We start from the raw sequence: 23429 nt of genomic DNA, 5'->3' as shown, positions 1-23429 counted from the left end.
CCATAACACATCCATATTCTTTTAATATAAAAATATATTGAATTAATTGCTGATCTAAGAAGGGCTGTGTGTTTATTCTGAGCTTGCTGGTGCCCCTGGCCTACCACTGTGCACTTCCAACAATACCTATAACCTACTTTGAAAAGCAAAAGTTTATCTAAGAATTAAAACATTCCTTAGATTAATTCAACAAATACTATTTTATGTACTTAATAAATATTTGTTGAGTGCCTGTCACCTGTCGAACTGAGCACCTAATATATATTATCTCATTCAATCTTTATATTAATAATAATCCTCTGAGATCTATATCATTTTCCCCATTTATAGATAAGGAAACAGGATCAGAGAAGTTAAGCAAGTTGCCAGAGTTCACACAGCTAGTAAGTAAGTGGCAGACTGAAATTTAAATCCTGGTCTGGATTTGTAATCCCTGTCTGAGCCAAAACTCGTTTGGTTGCACGTGATGCAAACCCAAGAAACTCAACTCATCTAACGGGGAAAGTTCACCGGTAAAGTTAGACTAGTGACACTTTTCTATATTTTTGGTTCAGCCTCTCACTGAGTCCTGATCTCTCCTACAGCAGATGGCGCCTTCAGATTGGGGAAGTTAGGGAGAAAGGAGCATGGCTGCAGGTAACTCGAACTTAGATCAGACCATCTCAGCAGCCCATGGAACTGAGAGCCTCAGAAACCCACCACCCCTAAAGTGCTCTGATAGGCCTGGATGGGGTTAGCTTCCATCTCAGGACCAGTCACAACCCCAGAAGATGGGATAACTTCCGTTGGCCTGCCTGTGCCATGTACCCACCCTCTTGGCTAAAATAAGGGTGGGTGGAGGTAGTTGCAGTAATTAGCAGTTCCATGCACCACAGGACCATGTAGCCAGTCCAAATGAAAGAATTCTTGGCTGACAAAATACAGTAGATGTCCTCAGACAGCTAATGAGGTTATCTAAAAAATAACACTCATAATAAAAATCAGTGTATTGGTCTTCAATGCTCTTTCTCTGCCCTGTGGTAGAAGCAGGAAAGATTACTTAGCTTCTGCCCATGCCCCCAATTTTACAATCACAGTTTTGAAGCATTCCCCACTCAACCTGAGGGAAAGGGCAGGGAGGAAGGTAAGCTTCCTGTGGTTAATACAACCAGCAGAGACCAATCATTTACCTAACAGAGCTACCTGCCAAAACGTCTGAACAATTCTCTTTGCAGAAAAATGGAAAGAAAGATTGCTTGATCCCCATAATCTCTCCCAAAGAGTGTTACCTCTCAGGTGCTTGCCCCTCCCTTTGGTGCCCCCACCCTCCAGCTGTCCCTCTCTGGGGGTGCTCAACCTAGTTCCTGAACATGCAGGCAAAAGTCAGGTAGCCCTTGTCACCACTGAAGACTGAGTTTCCAGACCAAACTCCACACTTGCCAATAACTATTTACTTTACAGAGGCAAAGCACAAAGCCCTGGGCCTGGTCAGGGCTGAGTGGCTGAGAAAGGGCCTTAATGAGCCCTGAGAAGCCTGCCTTCCCAGCAAAATAAGTACTCAAGGTTAATGTCGTCAGAATTGAGGGAGAATACCTTGTTTTGACTGAGAGATCAAAGCTAGGGGAGTTTTTGATCAGAATTGCCTGGACAAATATTTTAGCTTCCAATTTATTCTGATTATGCAGAACAGGCCTGAGAGGGTCACAGCCAGTTAGAGAGACAGTCACTCAGCCCAGCCAGGCTGGAGGGAGGACAATTTTTGTTTGGGAGTCCTGAGATCGGAGAGCCTGTGGGAAGTCACAGAGGTAGGCAAAATCCCTCTGGCCCTGCTTTCTGTGCTTTTAGCACTCCAGTGAAGACAGGTTCAAACTGGAAGGGGCCTCAGAGACCCGTCTTGGTTTGGGACCTTGTTCCAGTGGCTTGCCACACAGCCAGCTAATAGCCAAGCCAAGGAGAATCAGACCACCCTCTCCTAACCCCACCACCTGCACTGCTCCCCATGCTCCCTGCTGAAAATGTCTGCAGTGAAATATGAGCTTGACCACAAACTGTAAACTCTGGGGAAACATCTACAAGAAGCCTTGGGGCTGCCTCCGACAAGCTGGAGTGAGCCCATCCAACTGCAGTCACAGCTGTAGCTCCAAGGGGCTGTGAAACGGCCTTGGGAAGCCCAGGGAGGAAGGGAAGGCTTGGAGTTACAAACATACCAGGAGCAATCCCCATCCCATCCCAAACCCTGAAAGAGGCAGATGTAGTTTTCCAGAGCAGGCTCAGCGAGCAAGCTGAAGATTCATTGTCAGAATGCATTGTCAGAGATCCGCATAGGGCCCAATCCTAGGACCATCGTAGGAGGACTTAACTGTGATTACAGATACTTGATGAGCACTACTCTGTAGCAAGCATGGTGCCTTTACATAAGTTAATTTTTAAAAGATTGTAATAAGTCTGCTATGCTGTCTCACTTTTATAATAACGAACTTGAGGCACAGAGAGGTACAATACTTTGCACAAGGCAAATTAACTACTACACAGCATATGTAGGGTTAGTACCAGACTGGTCTTCAAAGCCTTTGCAGAATCAAACAGTTATCCTGACTTCCCTGCCTCAGCTGTATCTTGGATTAACTGAATAGTTCGGTGTTTTGGAAGATTCTAACTAATAAGTGAAAGAGGAATGATAAATTTAGAAATTTATTTAGAAAATCACCACTCTGCAACCACTAATGCAGAAATATTGGGTTGGCCAAAAAGTTCATTTGAATTTTTCTATAACATCTTACCGAAAAAAAAAAAAAAAAAAAAATTGGGCTTCCCTGGTGGCTCAAACGGTAAAGAGTCTGCCCACAATGCGGGAGACCTGGGTTTGATTCCTGGGTTGGGAAAATCCCCTGGAGAAGGAAATGGCAGCCCACTCCAGTATTATTGCCTGGGAAATCCCATGGACAGAGGAGCCTGGTGGGCTACAGTCCATGGGGTCACAAAGAGTTGGACACAACTGAGAGACTACCACACACAAAAAAATTGGAATGAACTTTTTGGCCAATCCAATAATTCTAGGTAATAATCATCAATAACTCATAAATTGATTAGGTAAAAAAACCTAAGGGGGAATTATATCCCTAAGAGGGATCCCAGTGTGATACAGCAGGAAGGTATACACATAACCTGTTAGAAAAACCAGGCCTGAATCTGACCAAGTCATTAAAACTACCATCAGCTTACAGGGGAAAAACAGGGGATAGAGGAACCTGTTAAACTATACCATGAACTTGTAAAAGTCCAAACTATGAGAAATTGTTCAGTTCAAAACAACCTGGTTTCTTACACAAATAAATTGATAGAGAGGAAAAGAGAAAGGGGGGACTTATGGACTAAAAGAGGACTAAGATGCAGAGTAACCAAATGAAATGTATGAACCTTGCTTAGATACCAATTGAAACAAATCAACTATATAAAAATGCTTTCTTAACAGTAAAGTAAAAGTGAATACCAACTAGATATTCAATGATACCAAGTATATTAGTTTCCTATCACCACCATAACAAATTACCACAAATTTGGCAGCTTAAACTAGCTCCCACTTTTTATTTCACAATTCTTCAGGTCAAAATCTAAGTACAGCATAGTTGGGGTGGCTGGCTTAGAGTCTCACAAGGCCAAAATCAAGACATCAGCTGGGCCTTTATGAAGGCTATGGGGAAGAATCTGGTTTCAAACTATTGAGGTTGTTGACTGAATCAAGTTTCTTATGCTGTAGGACTAAGATCTCCATTTCCTGTTATCCCTTAGCCAGAAAAAAAATTTCTTAGTTCTTAGAGGCCTCTTTCTGGTCCTTGCTCATGATCCCTCCATCCCAGAGCCAGCAACAACTTGTTAAACTCTTTCCACACTCAGAATCTCTCGAAATTTCCTTCCCGTTTCATCTTTCTTCTACTTTTCTCCTCCTCTTCCAGGTGAAGACAACTGTCTGCTTGTTAAGAGCTCATGTGATCAGATTGTGCCTACCCAAATAATCCAGAAGAGTCTCTCTGTCTTAAGGCTTCTAACCTTAATTACATCTGCAAAGCCCCATTTGCTATGTTTTCATTTTCCCAAGATTAGGCTGAGGACCTCTTAAGGGGAATAGGGTAGGAGACTAATGTCCTGCCTACCACACCAAGGAATTAGGGGGGTTTTAGGAGTGGTAATGCTGTTGTGATTATGATTTAAAGTAAAATGGTTCTTATCTTTTAGATTTCATTGTTGTTGTTCAGTCACCCAGTCATGTCCGACTCTTTGCAACCCCATGACTGCAGCACACCAGGCCTTCCTGTCCCTCACCATCTCCAGGAGTTTGCCCAAATTCATGTCCATTGCATTAGTGATGCCATCCAGCCATCGCATCCTCTGGTGCCCTCTTCTGCTTCTGCCCTCAATCTTTTCCACCATCAGGGAAGAAACATTTATAGATGAAATTATATAATAACTGATGTTTTCTCAAAATAATCTAAAGGGCTAGGAAAAGTGGAGGAGAGTGTAGGTGAAACAGGGTTAGCCCTGTTTTCATCATTGCTAAACTTGAATGTTAAGCTCATGAAGATACATTCTTTTATCTATTCTGTTTTTGAATATGTATGAAATTTTCTATAACTTATAAAAAATGTAGGGGAGCCTTTTCCACCACACCAGCAATCCTCAAAATTCAGTAGAATCACTAGAAAGTTTATTAAATATGCGTATTCCTGAGTCCCATGCTGCAGATCCTGGTTCAATAGCATTGGAACAGGCTTCAGGAGTTCTCTAATATTAATGTCATTGACCATACTTCAAGATGCACTGTGCTATTATGGGAAATTTAATAAGAAAGTGGTAAAATATAAATATCAGGCAAAAAAAAAAAATCTTAGGATCACAGGATAGGCAGATTGGGTTGGTTGGAGAAAACAGGGGAAGGCTCCCTGAGAGAGATGATACCTGAGATAAGGTCATCCAAGGATAGATAGAATTTTAATAGCATATTTGGGATTTTCTTGCAAACCATAGAGGCTGGAAAAGGTGGGGTGTAGCCGAGAGATCCCAGTTTGTCAAGCTTGGTGGAGAAATAAGGTCAGTGAAGGGGAGATATAACATAATAGAAGATAAGGGTCTTGTTGTGCAGAGTCTCGAGTGCTATGGTTTGTATGTCAGTCATCAGGCAAGGCAACTATTGATTGATAGTATTTACAGAGGAGAATAATGTGTTTGGAATTAGGCATTCCAACCCAAGGGCTTCGCCGGTGGCTTAGTGGTAAAGAATCCACCTGCCAATGCAGGAGATGTGGATTTGATCCCTAGGCAGGAAGAAGGAAATAGTAATGCCACTCTAGTATTCTTGCCTGGGAAATCCCATGGACAGAGGAATCTGGTCGGCTATAGTCCATGGGGTCCCAAAGAGTTGGACACAACTTAGCGACTAAACAACAACAAATTCCAACCCCAAACCACATTTCAGAATAAGTCTTATTTCTAACCTTGGTCAGAAAATACTAGAAAATTTGAATGTGCTATTCCTAATAACATCTTTGCCAAAACTAAGACTGCCACTCAGAAAGCCATGCCCTTCTTTCTCTGTGGGGGCCTGTTGTGCAGTGGGGATAGCCAAGCTTCAAATGAATCCTTTCTCCTTTCTGCTTTTACAAACACACTATGCACAATTATGTGCTTGCCTCAAACAAGAAATAACCAAAATGGCAAATATATAATAGATCATTAGAGCTGTTATATTAAATCCTAGCCAAATAAACTTGTTATTTTTCCAAGTATTGACTAAGTATGGTAAGATTCAAGCTACTGCTTGGAAAGATGAAACCAACTTCACATTTTTCTTTGTGTATTTTGAAATTCCTGAGGAGTAGACAATGAAGTTGAGGAAGCTGGATCTGTGTTATCCCTTTGGGAAATGGTGAATGTAAATTATTACTCGTCATTCTCTTCTAAAAGTGCCTCTTATATGTTCAAAGAGAATATTAAAGGCTCAGAATGTTTCACAACATTTTTGCCCCTGTGAACCCAGAGTTCAGTGTTAAACAGTTATGTTTGTTACACGTAAATGGAAAAGGCAGTATATAAACACATTCACACGCACAGTCATACACACTAAATTTTATCAAAAATAATAAGGACCACACACACTTCCTGCTGAATTTTATTGCATCTAAAACACTATTGATTATTAGGACACATCATTAAACTATGACATTCTATTGGTTATAAAATACATCCTAATTCCAAAGATATTAAAATTTCAGTCAATGAATAATGATATTTTGTTTAACTCTTCCTCTGGAACAGAGCTCACTTCATACACTCCATAAATATTACTGTTAGTCATCAGTAGCATAAATGTCCCTAACCCCCAGTCTGTCATATACCAAGTAGAGAAAGTGAAGTTGCTCAGTCATGTCCGACTCTTTGTGACCCCGTGGACTGTAGCCCACCAGGCTCCTCTGTCCATGGGATTCTCCAGGCAAAAGTACTGGAGTGGGTTGCCATTTCCTTCTCCAGGGGATCTTCCCGACCCAGGGATCGAACCTAGGTCTCCTGCATTGCAGGTGGACACTTTACCCTCTAAGCCAGTATCTGTGCTACACAAAATTAATGCCATGTACCGTTCAGGGTGCAAAGACAGATAAGTATTTAATTAGCAAGAGAAGTCTTTATTGAAATCCTACCATGAAGACTTTCACTCAGTCACGCCACATTACTTAGCAAAGTGGTTCCCACATTTAGCATGTATCAGAATCATCAGGAGGGTGATTAAAACATGATCCCTTAATCTCTGCTCTGGAGTGAAGAAGGCCTCCATATCCTGCCCACTCTCTGACGCACATGGTGAGATGCAGGACCTTGCTGCAGACAAGTTCTCGATATGTCTCTTAAAGTTTCAGAGCCTCAAACACTGGACAGAACTTGCTAAATGACAACCTGTCCCAATACTTGATATTATTTGCTGGAGCTTCAGGGCAAAAGTTACCTCATGCTCCCTGCAGAGCCTGCGGTAAAAAAAAGATCAAACCCTGAACCTTTGGAGTGGGAGCACTGACTCCAAGACTCTAGACTACCAGAGAAATAACCCTAGGGAGTATCAAATAGTGAGAACTCACACAAAGGAAACCACTTGAATACAAGACCCTGCATCACCCAACCATCAGTAGCACCCTGTGCAGGATGCCTCATCTAAACAACAAACAAAACAAAAATACAAACCCAATAATCAGCAGACAGGGTTACCACCTCACTTAGCCCTGCCCATCAGAGGAAAATCAAACAAAAACTCAGCACACATCTCACCCTATATGAAGCTTACACAAACCACTGGACCAACCTTAGGAGGGCAGAAACCAAAAGGAAGAAATAATTCAACCTTGAAACCTGGGAAAAGGACACCTCAAACACAATAAGTTAACAAATAATAATAATAAAAAGGCAGAAAAACACTACATAAATGAAGGAACAAGTTAGAAACACCGAAGTCCAAATAAATGAAGAGGAAATAGGCAAACTACCTGAAAAAGAATTCAGAATAATGATAGTAAAGGTGATCAAAAACCTTGAAAACAAAATGGTGAAAATGCAAGAATCAATTAACAAAGACCTAGAAGAACTAAAGAGTAAACATACAGAGACAAATTACACAATTACTGAAATTAAAAATACTCTAGAAGGAATCAATAGCAGACTATCTGAAACAGAAGAATGAATCAGTGAGTTGGAAGATAAAATGGTAGAAATAAGTTCTGGAGAGAAGAATAAAGTAAAAAGAATAAAAAGAACTGAGGATAGTCTCAAGAGACCTCTGAGACAATATCAAATGCACCAACATTAGAATTATAGGGGTCCCAGAAGAAGAAGAGAAAAAAAAAGGGTATGAGAAAATTTTTGAAGAGATGATAGTTGAAAATTTCCCCAACATGGAAAAGGAAATAGTCAATCAAGTCCAAGAGGCACAAAGAGTCCCATACAGGATAAGCCCAAGGAAAAATATGGCAAGACATATATTAATCAAACTAACAAAGACTAAACCAAAGAAAGAATATTAAAAGCAGCAAGGGAGAAACAAGTAACATACAAGGGAAACCCCATATGCTTAACAGCTGATCTTTCAGCAGAAACTCTTCAGGCCAGAAGGGAATGGCAGGATATATTTACAGTACTGAAAGGGGAAAATCTGCAACCAAGATTAAGTTGTAGAAAAGATTACAGTACCCAGCAAGGATCTCATTCAAAATTGATGGAGAAATAAAAAGCCTTTCAGACAAGCAAATTTAAGAGCATTCAGTACCACCAAACCAGCTTTACAGCGAATGTTAAAGGGACTTATATAGTCAAGAAATACAAGAGAAGAAAAAAGATCTACAAAATCAACCCCAAACAATTAAGAAAATGGCAATAGGGATGTATATATCAGTAACTACTTTAAACGTAAATGGATTAAATACTCCAACCAAAAGACACAGACTGGCTGAATGGATACAAAAACAAGACCCATATATATGATGTCTACAAGAAACCCACTTCAGACCTAAAGCCACATATAGACTGAAAGTGAGAGGATGGAAAAATATATTCCCTGCAAATGAGAAGCAAAAGAATGCTGGAGTAGCAATCTTCATATCAGACAAAATAGACCTTAAAACAAAGAGGATTACAAGAGATAAGAAAGGATACTACATAATGATCAAGGGATCAATCCAAGAGGAAGACATAAAAATTGTAAATATCTATTCACCCAACACAGGAGCACCTCTATACATAAGACAAACACTAACAGACATAAAAGGAGAAATCGACAGTAACACAATAATAGTAGGAGACCTTAACACCCCACTCACACCAAAGGACAGATCATCAAAACAGAAAATTAGTAAGGAAACACAAGTCTTAAATGATGCATTAGATGAGATGGATTTCACTGATATCTTCAGGACATTCCATCCAAATGCAGAAAAATACACCTTCTTCTCAAGTACACATGGAACATTCTCCAAGATAGACCACATCTTGGGTCACAAATAAAACCTCAGTAAATTTAAGAAAATTGAAATCATATCAAGCATCTTCTCTGACCACAGCACTATGAGACTAGATATCAATTACAGGGGAAAAAAAACTGTAAGAAACACAAACACATGGAGATTAAACACGTTTCTAAGTAACCAACAGGTTACTGAAGAAATAAAAAGGGATATAAAAAATTAATGAAACAAATGACAATGAAAACACAACAACTTAAAACCTATGGAATGCAGTGAAAGAAACAAGAAAAACATCTGATAGACAACCTAACTTTATACCTAAAACAAGTGGGAAAAGAAGAACAAAAAAAAAACCCAAAAAATTAATAGAAGGAAAGAAATCATAAAGATCTGAGCAGAAATAAATGAAAAAGAAATGAAAGAAACAATAGTAAAGCCTAATAAAACTAAAACCTGGCTCTTTGAGAAGATAAACAAAATTGACAAGCCTTTTGCCATAGTCATCAAGAACAAAAGAGAGAAGAATCAAATCAGCAAAATTAGAAATGAAAAAGGAGAGGTTACAACAGACAATGCAGAAATACAAAGGATTATAAAAGACTATTATGAACAACTATATGGCAATAAAATAGATAACTTGGAAGAAATGGACAGATTCTTAGAAAAGTTCGATCTTCCAAGACTGAACCAGGGAGATATAGAAATTATGAACAACCCAATTACAAGCACTGAAATTGAAGCTGTGATCAAAAATCTCCCAAAAAACAAAAGCCCAGGACCAGATGCCTTCACAGGAGAATTCTGTCAAACATTTAGAGAAGAGCTAATGCCTATCCTTCTAAAACTCTTTCAAAAAATTGCAGAGAGAAGGAACACTTCCAGACTCATTCTACAAGGCTGCCATCACCCTGATACCAAAACCAGACAAAGTTGACACAAAAAAAGAAAACTACAGGCTGATATCACTGATGAACATAGATGCAAAAATCCTCAACAAAATTTTGGCAAACAGAATTCAGCAACACATCAAAAAGTTCAAACACCATGATCAAGCTGGGTTTATTCCAGGAATGCAAGGATTCTTCAATATACACAAATCAATCAATAGATGCAGAAAAAGCCTTTGACAAAACCTAGCACCCATTTATGATTAAAACTCTTCAAAAAATGGGCATAGAAAGAACCTACCTCAACATAGTAAAGGCCATGTATAATAAGCCTACAGCAAACATTCTTAATGGTGAAAAACTGAAAGTAATCTCCCTAAAATCAGAAACAATATAAGGGCGTACACTTTTACCACTATTATTCAACATAGTTCTGGAAGTCCTAGCTACAAGAAATCAGAGAAGAAAAAAAAATAAAAGGAATCCAGATCAGAAAAGAAGAGATAAAGCTCTCATTGTTTGCAGATGACATGATACTGTACATATAAAACCCTAAAGATAGTACCAGAAAATTACTAGAGCTAATCAGTGAATTTATCAAAGTTGCAGATACAAAATCAATACACAGAACTCACTGGCATTTCTATATACTAACAATGAAAAATCAGAAAGAAATTAAGGAATCAATTTCATTCACCATTGCAACAAAAAAAAAATTAAATATCTAGGAATAAACTTACCTTAGGAGACAAAAGAACTGTACACAGAAAATTATAAGATGCTAATGAAAGAAATCAAAGATGACATAAACAGGTGGAGAGATATTCCATGTTACTGGGTAGAAAGAATCAATATTGTGAAAATGGCTATACTACCAAATGCAATCTACAGATTCAATGTGATCCCTATCAAATTACCAATGGCATTTTTCACAGAACTAGAACAAAAAATTTCACAATTCATATGGAAACACAAAAGACCGCAAATAGCCAAAGCAATCTTGAGAAAGAAGAATGGAGCTGGAGGAATCAACCTTCCTGACTTCAGATTATACTACAAAGCTACAGTTATCAAGACAGTATGGTACTGGCACAAAAACAGAAATATAGACCAATGGCACAAGATAGAAAAGTCAAGAAATAAAGCCATGCACCTATGGGTACCTTATTTTTGATGAAGGAGGCATGAATATACAATGGGGCAAAGACAGTCTCTTCAATAAATGGTGTTGGGATAACTGGACAGTTACATGTAAAAGAATTAAATTAGAATACTTCCTAAAACCATACACAAAGATAAGCTCCAAATGGATTAAAGACCTAAATGTAAGGCCAGAAACTATAAAACTCTTTGAGGAAAACAAGGCAGAACACTCAATAACATAAATTAAAGCAAGATCCTCTATGACACACCTCCTAGAGTAACGGAAATGAATACAAAAGTAAACAAGTAAACTGATTAAACTTAAAAGCTTTTGCACAGCATAAGAAACTATAAGCAAGGTGAAAAGACAACGCTTAGAATGGGAGAAAATAATAGCAAATGAAATAACTGATAAAGGATTAATTTCCAAAATATACAAACAGCTCATACAACTCAATGCCAGAAAAACAAACAACCCAATCAAAAAGTGGAAAAAAGACCTAAGCAGACAATTCTCCAAAGAAGACATACAGATGGCTTACAAACATATGAAAAAATGCTCAATATCACTCGTTATTAGAGAAATGAAAATCAAAATTACCATGAGATATAACCTCACACCAGTCAGAATGGCCATCATTAAAAAGTCTACAAACAATAAGTGCTGGAAAGGGTGTGGAGAAAAGGGAATGCTCTTGCACTGTTGGTGGGAATGTAAACTGATACAGCCACTATGGAAGACGGTATGGAGATTCCTTAAAAAACTAGGAATAAAACCACCATATGAACCAGCAATCCCACTCCTAGGCATATATCCTGAGGAAACCAAAATTGAAAAAGACACATATATCCCACTGTTCATTGCAGCACTATTTACAATAGCTAGAACTTGGAAGCAACCTAGCTGTCCATGGACAGATGAATGGATAAAGAAGGTGTGGTACATATATATAATGGAATATTCAGTTCAGTTCAGTCGCTCAGTCGTGTCTGACTCTTTGCGACCCCATGAATCACAGCACGCCAGGCCTCCCTGTCCATCACCAACTCCCAGAGTCTACCCAAACCCATGTCCATCGAGGTGGTGATGCCATCCAACCATCTCATCCTCTGTCATCCCCTTCTCCTCCTGCCCTCAATCTTTCCTAGCATCAGGGTCTTTTCAAATGAGTCAGCTCTTCGCATCAGGTGGCCAAAATATTGGAGTTTCAGCTTCAACATCAGTCCTTCCAATGAACACCCAGGACTGATCTCCTTTAGGATGGACTGGTTGGATCTCCTTGAAGTCCAAGGGACTCTCAAGAGTCTTCTCCAACACCACAGTTCAAAAGCATCAATTCTTCAGTGCTCAGCTTTCTTTATAGTCCAACTCTCACATCCATACATGACCACTGGAAAAACCATAGCCTTGACTAGACGGACCTTTGTTGGCAAAATAATGTCGCTACTTTTTAATATGCTGTCTAGGTTGGTCATAACTTTCCTTCCAAGGAGTAAGCGTCTTTTAATTTTATGGCTGCAATCACCATCTGCAGTGATTTTGGAGCCCAAAAAAATAAAGTCAGCCACTATTTCCACTGTTTCCCCATCTATTTGCCATGAAGTGATGAGACCAAGATGCCATGATCTTAGTTTTCTGAATGTTGAGCTTTAAGCCAAATTTTTCACTCTCCTCTTTCACTTTCATCAAGAGGCTATTTAATTCTTCTTCACCCTCTGCCATAAGGGTGGTATCATCTGCATATCTGAGGTTATTGATATTTCTCCCGGCAATCTTGATTCCAGCTTGTACTTCCTCCAGCCTAGAGTTTCTCATGATGTACTCTGCATATTGTAATGGAATATTACTCAGCCATAAAAGGAATGCATTTGAGTCAGTTCTGATGAGGTGGATGAACCTAGAACCTATTATACAGAGTGAAGTAAGTCAGAAAGAGAAAGAGAAATATATATTCTAATGCATATATACGAAATCTAGAAAAATGGTACTGAAGAATTTATTTATAGGGCAGCAATGGAGAAACAGACATAGAGAATAGACTTATGGACATGCGGAGAGGGGATGAGAGGGTGAGATGTATGGAAAGAGTAACATGGAAACTTACATTACCATATGTAAAATAGAGAGCCAATGGGAATTGGCTGTATGTCTCAGGAAACTCAAACAGGAGTTCTGTATCAATCTAGAGCGGTAGGATGGGGAGGGAGATGGGAGGGAAGTTCAAAAGGGAGGGGATATATGTATACCTACGGCTAATTCATGTTGAGGTTTGACAGAAAACAACAAAATTTTGTAAAGCAATTATCCTTCAATTAAAAAAATAAAAATCCCTTGACCCTACTCCCAGAATTTCTAATGCAGTATGTCCAGATTAGGGCCCAAGAATTTGCATTTCCAAGTCCCCAGGTGACTTTGACCCTGCTGTTTGCAGGTACCACACTTGAAGACCCACTGACATCAAGCATGATCTCTGTCCCCAGGGAGTTCCTAGTCTATTTAAAGAAACAAAGAAAGCTCACACAAAGCTCTAGCATATGACAAAGACCTCTCTCTAATTTTATGTATGAGTGTGACTCAGATGAGGAGAGAGAAAGGCAAAGCCCAGGCAGCCAGGGTGGATCCATGTCACTGATAAGATCACACCAGGACCTTGAAGACCAAGTAGATTTTGTCTATGAGTCACAGAGCTGATGCTAAGTAGTGCCCTTTGTATGCGGATGACATCTGTTCTGATTGGCCTATACCCCATCCTGCCATGTTGGTGTCTATTATTGTTGTTCAGTGCCAACACCCATCAGATGTGGCAGGTAATGGAGAGATTGACAAGGAAATCCAGGTAGAGGAAAGAAACCCAGAGGAGGGAAAGAGGGTTCTGATTGGTGAGAAAACCAGCCTGACTCGGCAGAGTACATCACCAGGCAGAAGTGAAAAAGAACCGAGAGATGAGGATGGGGTATAGCTGGAAAAGGGGCCTGTGAAGACAGCCTAGAGAGAGGGGTTCAGGTCAAGGTGCAGCATATTCCAGACATGAGGGATGAATGCCTAGATTGAGGTCAGGGCAGTATGAGCAGAGAAATAAGATCAGACAAAAATAAGGTTTAAATGAGAGCTCAACAGAGCTCATTGCATATTAGGCACAGGTTAAAAAGGGGGGCTGCTAAAGATGAGGATGAAAGACTTCAAATATGGGAAGGACTTCAGGAAAATAGACCCTGTACAAAAGAAAGGTTACTGAATGGTGAGGATTGTGTGGTTTGCAAGTGTGCATTTGGCTGCTGATGGGCAAGTGAGATTTTGTCCAGCTTCAGAGACATGCTATAGAGCTCAGGTTGGGGAGGACAGGATTCAAGGCATGGACATGGGAAGTCATCAGTCTAGAGGTATGAGTTGAAGCCAAGGATGTGTGAGGAGTTTGAAGGAGGAAACTCAGGAGAAAACTGAAGTTTGAAAAGTACCCGAAGTGGGTCCAGGAAAAGCTATCTATTGAGTTTGACTGCCTTTATGGAATACCAGCTTCATGCCAAACCAGAAGTATGGTGGAATAGAGAAGTTGATGTGGTACCTTCACAAGACAAATGACTACATGCGTTCGGAATGTAAAGCATCTGAGGTGGTGAGCTGCACACAAAGCTAGAAAGGACACAGGAGAGCCTCCTAAAAAGTATGTGTGGTGTAAGGGAGGTGGCAGGGAGAATCTATGGATAGCTTCCTGGAGGAGGGGATGCCTACACTGAGAACTGAAGGATGAGCAGGAGGTGTAGGCTGAAGAACAGTGAGGGGGTGTATTTTATTCAGAGAGCTAGTTTTCAAAGGAAATAAACAGTTTGTATGTGTGCTTCAGTTCAGTTCAGTTCAGTCGCTCAGTCATGTCCAACTCTGCAACCCCATGAATCGCAGCACGCCAGGCCTCCCTGTCCATCACCAACTCCCAGAGTTCACTCAGACTCACGTCCATCGAGTCAGTGATGCCATCCAGCCATCTCATCCTCTGTCGTCCCCTTCTCCTCCTGCCCCCAATCCCTCCCAGCATCAGAGTCTTTTCCAATGAGTCAACTCTTCGCATGAGGTGGCCAAAGTACTGGAGTTTCAGCTTTAGCACCATTCCTTCCAAAGAACACCCAGGACTGATCTCCTTTCTAATGGACTGGTTGGATCTCCTTGCAGTCCAAGGGACTCTCTAGAGTCTTCTCCAACACCACAGTTCAAAAAGTATCAATTCTTTGGCGCTCAGTTTTCTTCACAGTCCAACTCTCACATCCATACATGACCACTGGAAAAACCATACCCTTAACAAGAGAGAACTTTGTTGGCAATGTCTCTGCTTTTGAATATGTTATCTAGGTTGGTCCTAACTTATCTTCCAAGGAGTAAGCATCTTTTAATTTCATGGCTGCAGTCACCATCTGCAGTGATTTTTGGAGCCCAAAAAATAGTCTGACACTGTTTCCACTGTTTCCCCATCTATTTGCCATGAAGTGATGGGACCAGATGCCATGATCTTAGTTTTCTGGATGTTGAGCTTGAAGCCAACTTTTTCACTCTCCTCTTTCACTTTCATCAAGAGGCTTTTTAGTTCCTCTTCACTTTCTGCCATAAGGGTGGTGTCATCTGCATATCTGAGGTTATTGATATTTCTCCTGCAATCTTGATTCCAGCTTGAGTATGTGTGCTCAGTTGTGTCCAGCTCTTTGTGACCTTGTGGACTGTAGCCCACCTGGCTCCTCTGTCCATGGGATTTTTCAGGCAAGACTGCTGGAGTGGGTTGCCATTTCCTTCTCTAGGGAGAAACAGTTTGGTCTGGTTTTAAATGATAGTATTTGATGTTTTCATTGTTGCCATTGATATTTTTCTGATAAAAAAGCTTACAAAGAAAACCAGGAGAATGTAACATCAGTGGCCAAGGGAGAGTAGAGTTTCATAAGGCATGAACTGGCACGCCTAGATGCTGCCCGTCCTGAAGAAGAAGATGCATCTGGGAAGCAGGTGGGTCATGCAATGAAAAAATCAATGGCACCTTTAGGCAAAAGCCATCATCAGGCATAAAAGTGGCCATTACATAATGATAAAGGAACTATTCTGTTAAAAAGCTGTTACAATCCTGAACTGTATAGTTGTAATAACATAGCCTCGGGTCATACAAAGTAAAAATTAACAACTATAGAAAGAAAATATCAAGTCCACTATCATAGTAAAAGATTTTAGGACAGTTGTCACAGAAACAAATAAAACATGCAGACAAAAGAAAAAATCTCAAATAAATAGAAGATTTGAACATCTTAATGAACAACTTGAATGTATATTAACTATGTCTAACATTTAGAAATATGTGAACCATGAACTTCCAGATGTTCAAGCTGGTTTTAGAAAAGGCAGAGGAACCAGAGATCAAATTGCCAACATCCGCTGGATCATCAAAAAAGCAAGAGAGTTCCAGATAAACATCTATTTCTGCTTTATTGACTACGCCAAAGCCTTTGACTGTGTGGATCACAATAAACTGTGGAAAATTCTTAAGGAGATGGGAATACCAGACCACCTGACCTGCCTCTTGAGAAACTTGTTGCAGGTCAGGAAGCAACAGTTAGAACTGGACATGGAACAACAGACTGGTTCCAAATAGGAAAAGGAGCATGTTAAAGCTGTATATTCTCACCCTGCTTATTTAACTTCTATGCAGAGTACATCATGAGAAATGCTGGGCTGGAGGAAGCAAAAGCTGGAATCAAGATTGCCAGGAGAAATATCAATAACCTCAGATATGCAGATGACACCACCCTTATGGCAGAAAGTGAAGGGGAACTAAAGAGCCTCTTGATGAAAGTGAAAGTGGAGAGTGAAAAAGTTGGCTTAAAGCTCAACATTCAGAAAACTCCATGGCATCTGGTCCCATCATTTCATGCAAATAGATGGGGAAACAGTGGCTGACTTTACTTTTGGGGCTCCAAAATCACTGCAGATGGTGATTTCAGCCATGAAATTAAAAGATGCTTACTCCTTGGAAGGAAAGTTATGACCAACCTAGATAGCATATTAAAAAGCAGAGACATTACTTTGTCAACAAAGGTCTGCCTAGTCAAGGCAATTGGTTTTTCCAATTCCATATCCAGTATGGATATGAGAGTTGGACTACAAAGAAAGCTGAGCACCGAAGAATTGATGCTTTTGAACTGTGGTGTTGGAGAAGACTCTTGAGAGTCCCTTGAACTGCAAGGAGATCCAACCAGTTCATCCTAAAGGAGATCAGTCTTGGGTGTTCATTGGAAGGACTCGTGCTGAAGCTAAAACTCCAGTATTTTGGCTACCTGATGCGAAGAGCTGACACATTGGAAAAGACCCTCATGCTGGGAAAGATTGAGGGCAGGAGGAAAAGGGGATGACAGAGGATGAGATGGTCGGATGGTATCACCAACTCAATGGACATGGGTTTGGGTGGACTCCGGGAGTTGGTGATGAACAGGGAGGCCTGGCATCCTGCGGTTCATGGGGTTGCAGAGTCAGACATGACTGAGTGACTGAACTGAACTGAACATTTAGAGAATATATATTATTTTTCAAGTATGCATAAAACATGCATAGCATATAGCAGGCACAAGGCAAGTCTCTCAAGGAATTTATAATTTGATAGACAGAGATAAGGGGCTTCCCTAGGTGGTACTAGTGGTAAAGAACACTCCTGCTAATGCGGGAGACATAAGAGATGTTGGTTTGATCCCTGGGTCAGGAAGATCCCCTGGAGGAGGGCATGGCAACTCACTCCAGTATTCTTGCCTGGAGAATTCCATGGACAGAGGAGTCTGGTGGGTTCAAGTCCAAAAGGGTTGCAGAGTCAACCAGAACTGAAGCAACTTAGCATGCATGCACATAGAGAGAGACAAGCACATGATGGTCATCCAGTTTTGTGATCTATGCCTTGCTGAAACTTCAGGAGCAGGAAAATTAAACTAAACACGATTGATTCCCTTACTCATAGTGTATCCTAGAAAGGGTCTCCTGGCCATATTCTGGGCAGTTCTGCCTCCTCCCCTGGGTCACCTCCAACCAAGGCTAGGTAACTGTCCCAGGGTCAAGGCTTAAAGAGAGGCTGCCTCTGGGAGGGGCCCTGTGGGACTCCAAATGCAGACAAGCATAGGGAACAAAACAGACCAAAGGAGCAAGAAAGTCACTAACCCCAAGAAAAAGAACAAAAGGCCCCTTTCCCCACCCCAGAGAGGAGGATGATGAAAGAGCACCTAAGCACAGTTCCAAAGTTTGTACTTACTGATTTAAAATATCATTTTCCTGTTTAAAAATGGAGCTTGAAAGTGTTTCTCTTTCCCGACTTGACTTTGTGCACCAAGTCTGCTGACCACAGATGGAGCAGGTCTAGAGGGAAACGTTTCCCAAGCTTTTCAAATCACTTTTGCGTGATGCTTCTTATAGCATCTTGAGGAGCTGCCTTCTACAAAACACAGTCTGGGCAATGTAGAAAACAGTTTCCCAAACGGCTTCCTTTCAGCTTTCTGTAAGAACACTGCAATAATGGCCCCATCACAAATACTGAAACCAGAAGATTCCTCAACAGACTCCCAGGTGAGCCTCCTCAGCCCTGTTGCTCCAGGGCCTGTTTACCAGGATTCTCTGCCATGCTGCTGCTGCTGCTGCTAAGTCGCTTCAGTCATGTCTGACTCTGTGCGACCCCATAGACGGCAGCCCACCACGCTCTCCCATCCCTGGGATTCTCCAGGCAAGAACACTGGAGTGGGTTGCCATTTCCTTCTCCAATGCATGAAAGTGAAGTCGCTCAGTCGTGTCCGACCTTTAGCAACCCCATGGACTGTAGCCCACCAGGCTCCTCCATCCATGGGATTTTCCAGGCAAGAGTACTGGAGTGGGGTGCCATTGCCTTCTTCGTTCTCTGCCATAAACAGGTTAAAAACATCATAAGGAGGCATCTAGGGCTGAGGATGCACCCTACAGGGAAACCGTTCATTTTCCTTCACTAGTAAAGCTGACCTTGGCTTTGTCACTTCACAATCTAAATGGTTGGATGCTGTGTATTACTGTTGTTACCATCCACATTTTTTTTTCCTTAGAGAAAATGCTGAAAATAAGTGAGTCTTAATACAGTGACAGGGATCTAATACCTGCGAGCATTTCTGCTTTTAAGAACTTTCTGGTGATGTGTACACAGCCGTGTCACTCACCAGCATCATCCGTGATCTGTCAGCACGTCCCCTTCTCACTATGGCAGCAGAACAGAATATGGCACTGTCGGTGTGGTGGCTCCCTAAACCCCGGAAGCCTGTTGTGTGGCCCTGATGAAAACATATTTCACCAGACTCTGTGTCAGCACAGGCCTGAGGCTGGTGTTCAGCTTTCCTTTGGAAACCAGGCCAGGGAAAGGACCTTAGACTCACTCCTTGATGTCCAAGTCAATGAGAAGTGCTAATTCATGACAGTGACACTGACCAGTGGTGACTGAGAAGATGGTGACCGGGTGAATGATAGGGGGCCGGGCGACATACTGTAACACAGCTCCCATCATGTTCAATCAGCCGAGAGCACCTTGGGTCTGAGGGTTATACCTCTGGGGCCTGTAGGGAAGTCTCCAGATTTCAGCACGCCCATGAATGACTCATGGTGTGCTCTGGCCAGCTGAAGCGTTAAAGATGATTTAGAGCAAGTGGAACTCATTTGTGGTTAGATGGACATCTTTAAGAGTCCAATTGCCAGCTTTTCTGGGGCTTCAAAACCTACTGAGCTTGGAACAAAGCCAGGCCCATGCAAAACTGTGGATAGGTTTATGCTCCCCTCTCCCCAGCTCCTGCCAATGCTTCCTTTCCCCATCTGGCTGCCCCTGCCCTCAGGCCGTCACATGCTCATGCTGTCCCTAAAACTCCCTATCAGGGTAACATAGCAAAACGGAAGACACCTCTAAGTGAGGACGGTGCCAGGAGTTACACACACACATTTTCTAATCCTCACAAAAGTTTTGCATTTAAAAATAAGGAAATTAAGTTACTCACCCCCAAACCACAGCAAAGGTACCAAAAGTGACATTGGAGTCCAAGTTGAGCTGATTCCATCCTTGCCCACCTTCCCTGCCCCTCCACCTGCTACTGCACCAGGAATATCCATAATCCTCCCTATTAACTTTTCCCTCCCACGTTTCATTCCTTCTCAGCTGAAAACTAAGCTCCCTAACGTAGTGGTTCTCAAAGTGTGGTCCCAGGCTGACTTTAGCATTACCTGAAATACAGATTCTTAGACCACGTCTAAAGAACCTACTAAATCAGATACTCTGGTGGAGGCACCTAGCAATCTGTCTTTTAATAAAGCTCTGCAGATACGCTTGATGCCCATGAAAGCATGAGGACCACTTGGCTAAAGGAGTCAATCATGTGGCTGAGTTACCAAGCCATGAATAAATTCTCCCCACCTTGTATGAGAAAACACCTAAAGCTCTAGAAAATTACAGTTGTCTGGGTCTCCTAGGAGTGTTTACAGTTATTGTCTCTGGTATTCTGTTTTCCAGATCATACCCATCTTCCCCTCAAGTCCAATAGGACCAGCTTTGACTGACATGGACCTCTCCCAGTGACCCATACCAGCTACCATTGTCAGCCTGGAGTTTTTTGTCACATCCTCCCAGTGAGTGAGATTATTTCATTTGCATTGACTTTCCAGTGGTAAACTATTCAAAACAGCAACAACAAAAACCTTGAATGAAGACAAAATGAAAGGAGGAGAAAGGGGGTGAGGATTATAGGAAAATAATAGGATGGGTTTCTGTTGATGGACACTTTTGGCAATTGTAAATAATACTGTGAAGAACATTGGAGTACATGTAGCTTTTTGAATTAGTGTTTTCACTTTCTTCAGGTACATATCCAGGAGTGGAACTGGTAAATCATATGATAGATAAATCTAAATTTTGTGTGAAATCTCCAAAATTTCTAATGAAAGCTCAATTTTTTTAATCTGACCAAATGGAACTTTCTGAGGTCTGAATGGCATCTCAGAGTCACCAGTTTGTAGTCTTAGGTCTAAGGGAAGCACAGAGTCATGCAAACATTTAATAATTCCCACAAAAGAAAACCCTATACGACTAAAGGTAAAGCATATGAAAAGGATCCCAGGGGTAAGAACCTAGATGGTTCAGAGAAGAAAAATATTGGGGAGATGGTAGGGTTATTTGGCTGAAAACTGGACAAATTATCATCATGGCCTGTCTACATTAATCAAATCTGCCAGATAATTACTCACCTCCCTACTTTCCAGAGCCTGTTGAGTATTCATTTTCACAGTTGCATCCTAAATTTAGCTCTAACTCTGATAACTGGGACCTTGCTTCGGGTCTATTCTCTGACCTGGTCCTGGCTAACATCCAAGACTCTGACACCCTACAGAGGTGTAGAAGTTACAACCTGAGTTCTATTGCTCTGTTACTGGCCCTTCAGGCCCAATGCTTCAGAGCCCCAGACAGAATGTGAGCAACCATTGCCTGCCTGTAACTGGTGGGGACGGCTCATGGGACTAGACAGATATTTTGGAGCTTAGTACATATGTATTATACTTAGTCCATACCCTTAGTTCTAACTTAATTCTCCATCAATAATCCTTATTTTAGGAAAGAGGTAATTGGAGCCCAGAGAGGTTAAGTAACTTGTGCCCAAGGGCCACCCAGCCAAGAAGTGGTAATCCTGGGATTTTTACCCAGGTCTTCTACGTTATATCCACTCTTTCCTCTACATCTTCATGTATTGTTGAAGTTAAATCAATCCAAATTACCTCCTCACTAAAACACTTTCAATAATTCCCTGGTGTAGTGTCTTAAAGAATAAAATACAAAGTAAGGGCATTTGAGGCCAGCTGGTTTCAGTCTTGGCTCTGCCACTTGCTTACATGCAAATTCCAGCAGGTGACCCTGCTTCCCTGCCCATCAGTCTTCTCTCCTGTAAAGTAGAGATTCTATATACTCAGGAGATGCTGGGAAGAATACATTCATTGTGCATAAAAAGAATCTAGTCCAGTGCCTGGCACACATGAAACACCCAATAAATGGGATTCCCCCTTTCCTAATTGAAGGATTGGGCACTTTCCATAATATGTGTTGAAAGTCCACACACATGTCCCCCTTTTATGATACTTGGTCACTTGGCAGAGTTGCCGAAGGTGAGAGCCTTTGCTGCACCCTCCTTCCACCCCAAAAAAGTGCAGAGGCCCCAGCTTCTTGTCCTCTCCCTCAGAATCATTATAGATATCAGTCATTCCACAGGATGCATTCCACAGAACACGATGTTCCTTGATATTAGTAGGTCTTGAGTTCATAAAATCCCAAATTAAGCAAAGTTAAACAGATATTTTTCTTGCAGAACTTTTCAAAGTTTTTAAAATACTAAGATGATTTATGACACTCAAAGAGAACAGCATACAGCCTTACCCAAATTATTTAACTACAGTGCCTTGTTTTTTCACTGAGAATCTTGCCAGATTTGCATCTTAAAAAATACATGTTGGGAAATACTGGTCTGACACTTAGAACCATTCCCGTCACCAGACTGAAGTGATGCCTGCAGCTCTGCTGAGACTACACCAGGGCTGCCCACCAGTGAATTTTCCAAGAGTCCCATCATTTAAGTGTCTAATGGCTTTCTCTTCTGCATGAGCAGCATGCACCAATATCCAGGCCAGTAAGGTTTGGGTATACACTTCAGAGCCCCTGGCTGAAGCTCCAATAGAATTAGTACTGGAGCTTGAAGATTTGTGGCCACTTTTGCGTAGGAGATAATGGGGAGGCAGAGCCACCTACAGGATACTTGTGTTACTGCACAAGGAGAGCAGCTAGGAGCCTATGGACAGAGGGACTGGGGGATGCAATGAAGCACCTAGGGAAAATTGTTCTACCCTCTCTGTACTTCAGATGGACATTTCACAGCATGGTTTTTACAGGCAGACCTTTTATTTTTGTCTTATGGGAATGAGTAGAGAGATGTGATCTTGATCAAACGTGTGTGTTGGGGAGGGAGGGGATATGAAGTAAATGTTTCCTCTGTAAGGCTGAATGTTCATTAAAGAATACAGAAAAGTGGGCCCATTTTCAGTGACTCCATGTCAACAACAATGTAACTGTAGGATTAGTTTCACCCTGACAATGAGATGTGCCCAGTGGTTTACAGGACATTTTGCACAAAACATTTGAGGGCTCTTCATTATAGCAACTAAAGCCTCACAGTGGTTTCCTAGATGTGTCTTTAGTATTTTGAAAAATAGACTTTTCTTCCCAAAAGTGAAGGTAATAGCACTTATGTCATAAGAACTCTGCCTGATGGACCACATTTTGTGATAAAAGCAAAATGAGAAGCATGTTAATGCACTTAGTAACAGATGTGCACACATGTGTTCAGGCTGATGGAAACGCTTTTATCAGACCTCTCAGGGCAGGCA

The sequence above is a fragment of the Bos javanicus genome, chromosome 4, assembly GCF_032452875.1.
Source record: "Bos javanicus breed banteng chromosome 4, ARS-OSU_banteng_1.0, whole genome shotgun sequence".
In the NCBI taxonomy this organism is placed as follows: domain Eukaryota; kingdom Metazoa; phylum Chordata; class Mammalia; order Artiodactyla; family Bovidae; genus Bos; species Bos javanicus.
This window is presented reverse-complemented; position numbering follows the sequence as displayed.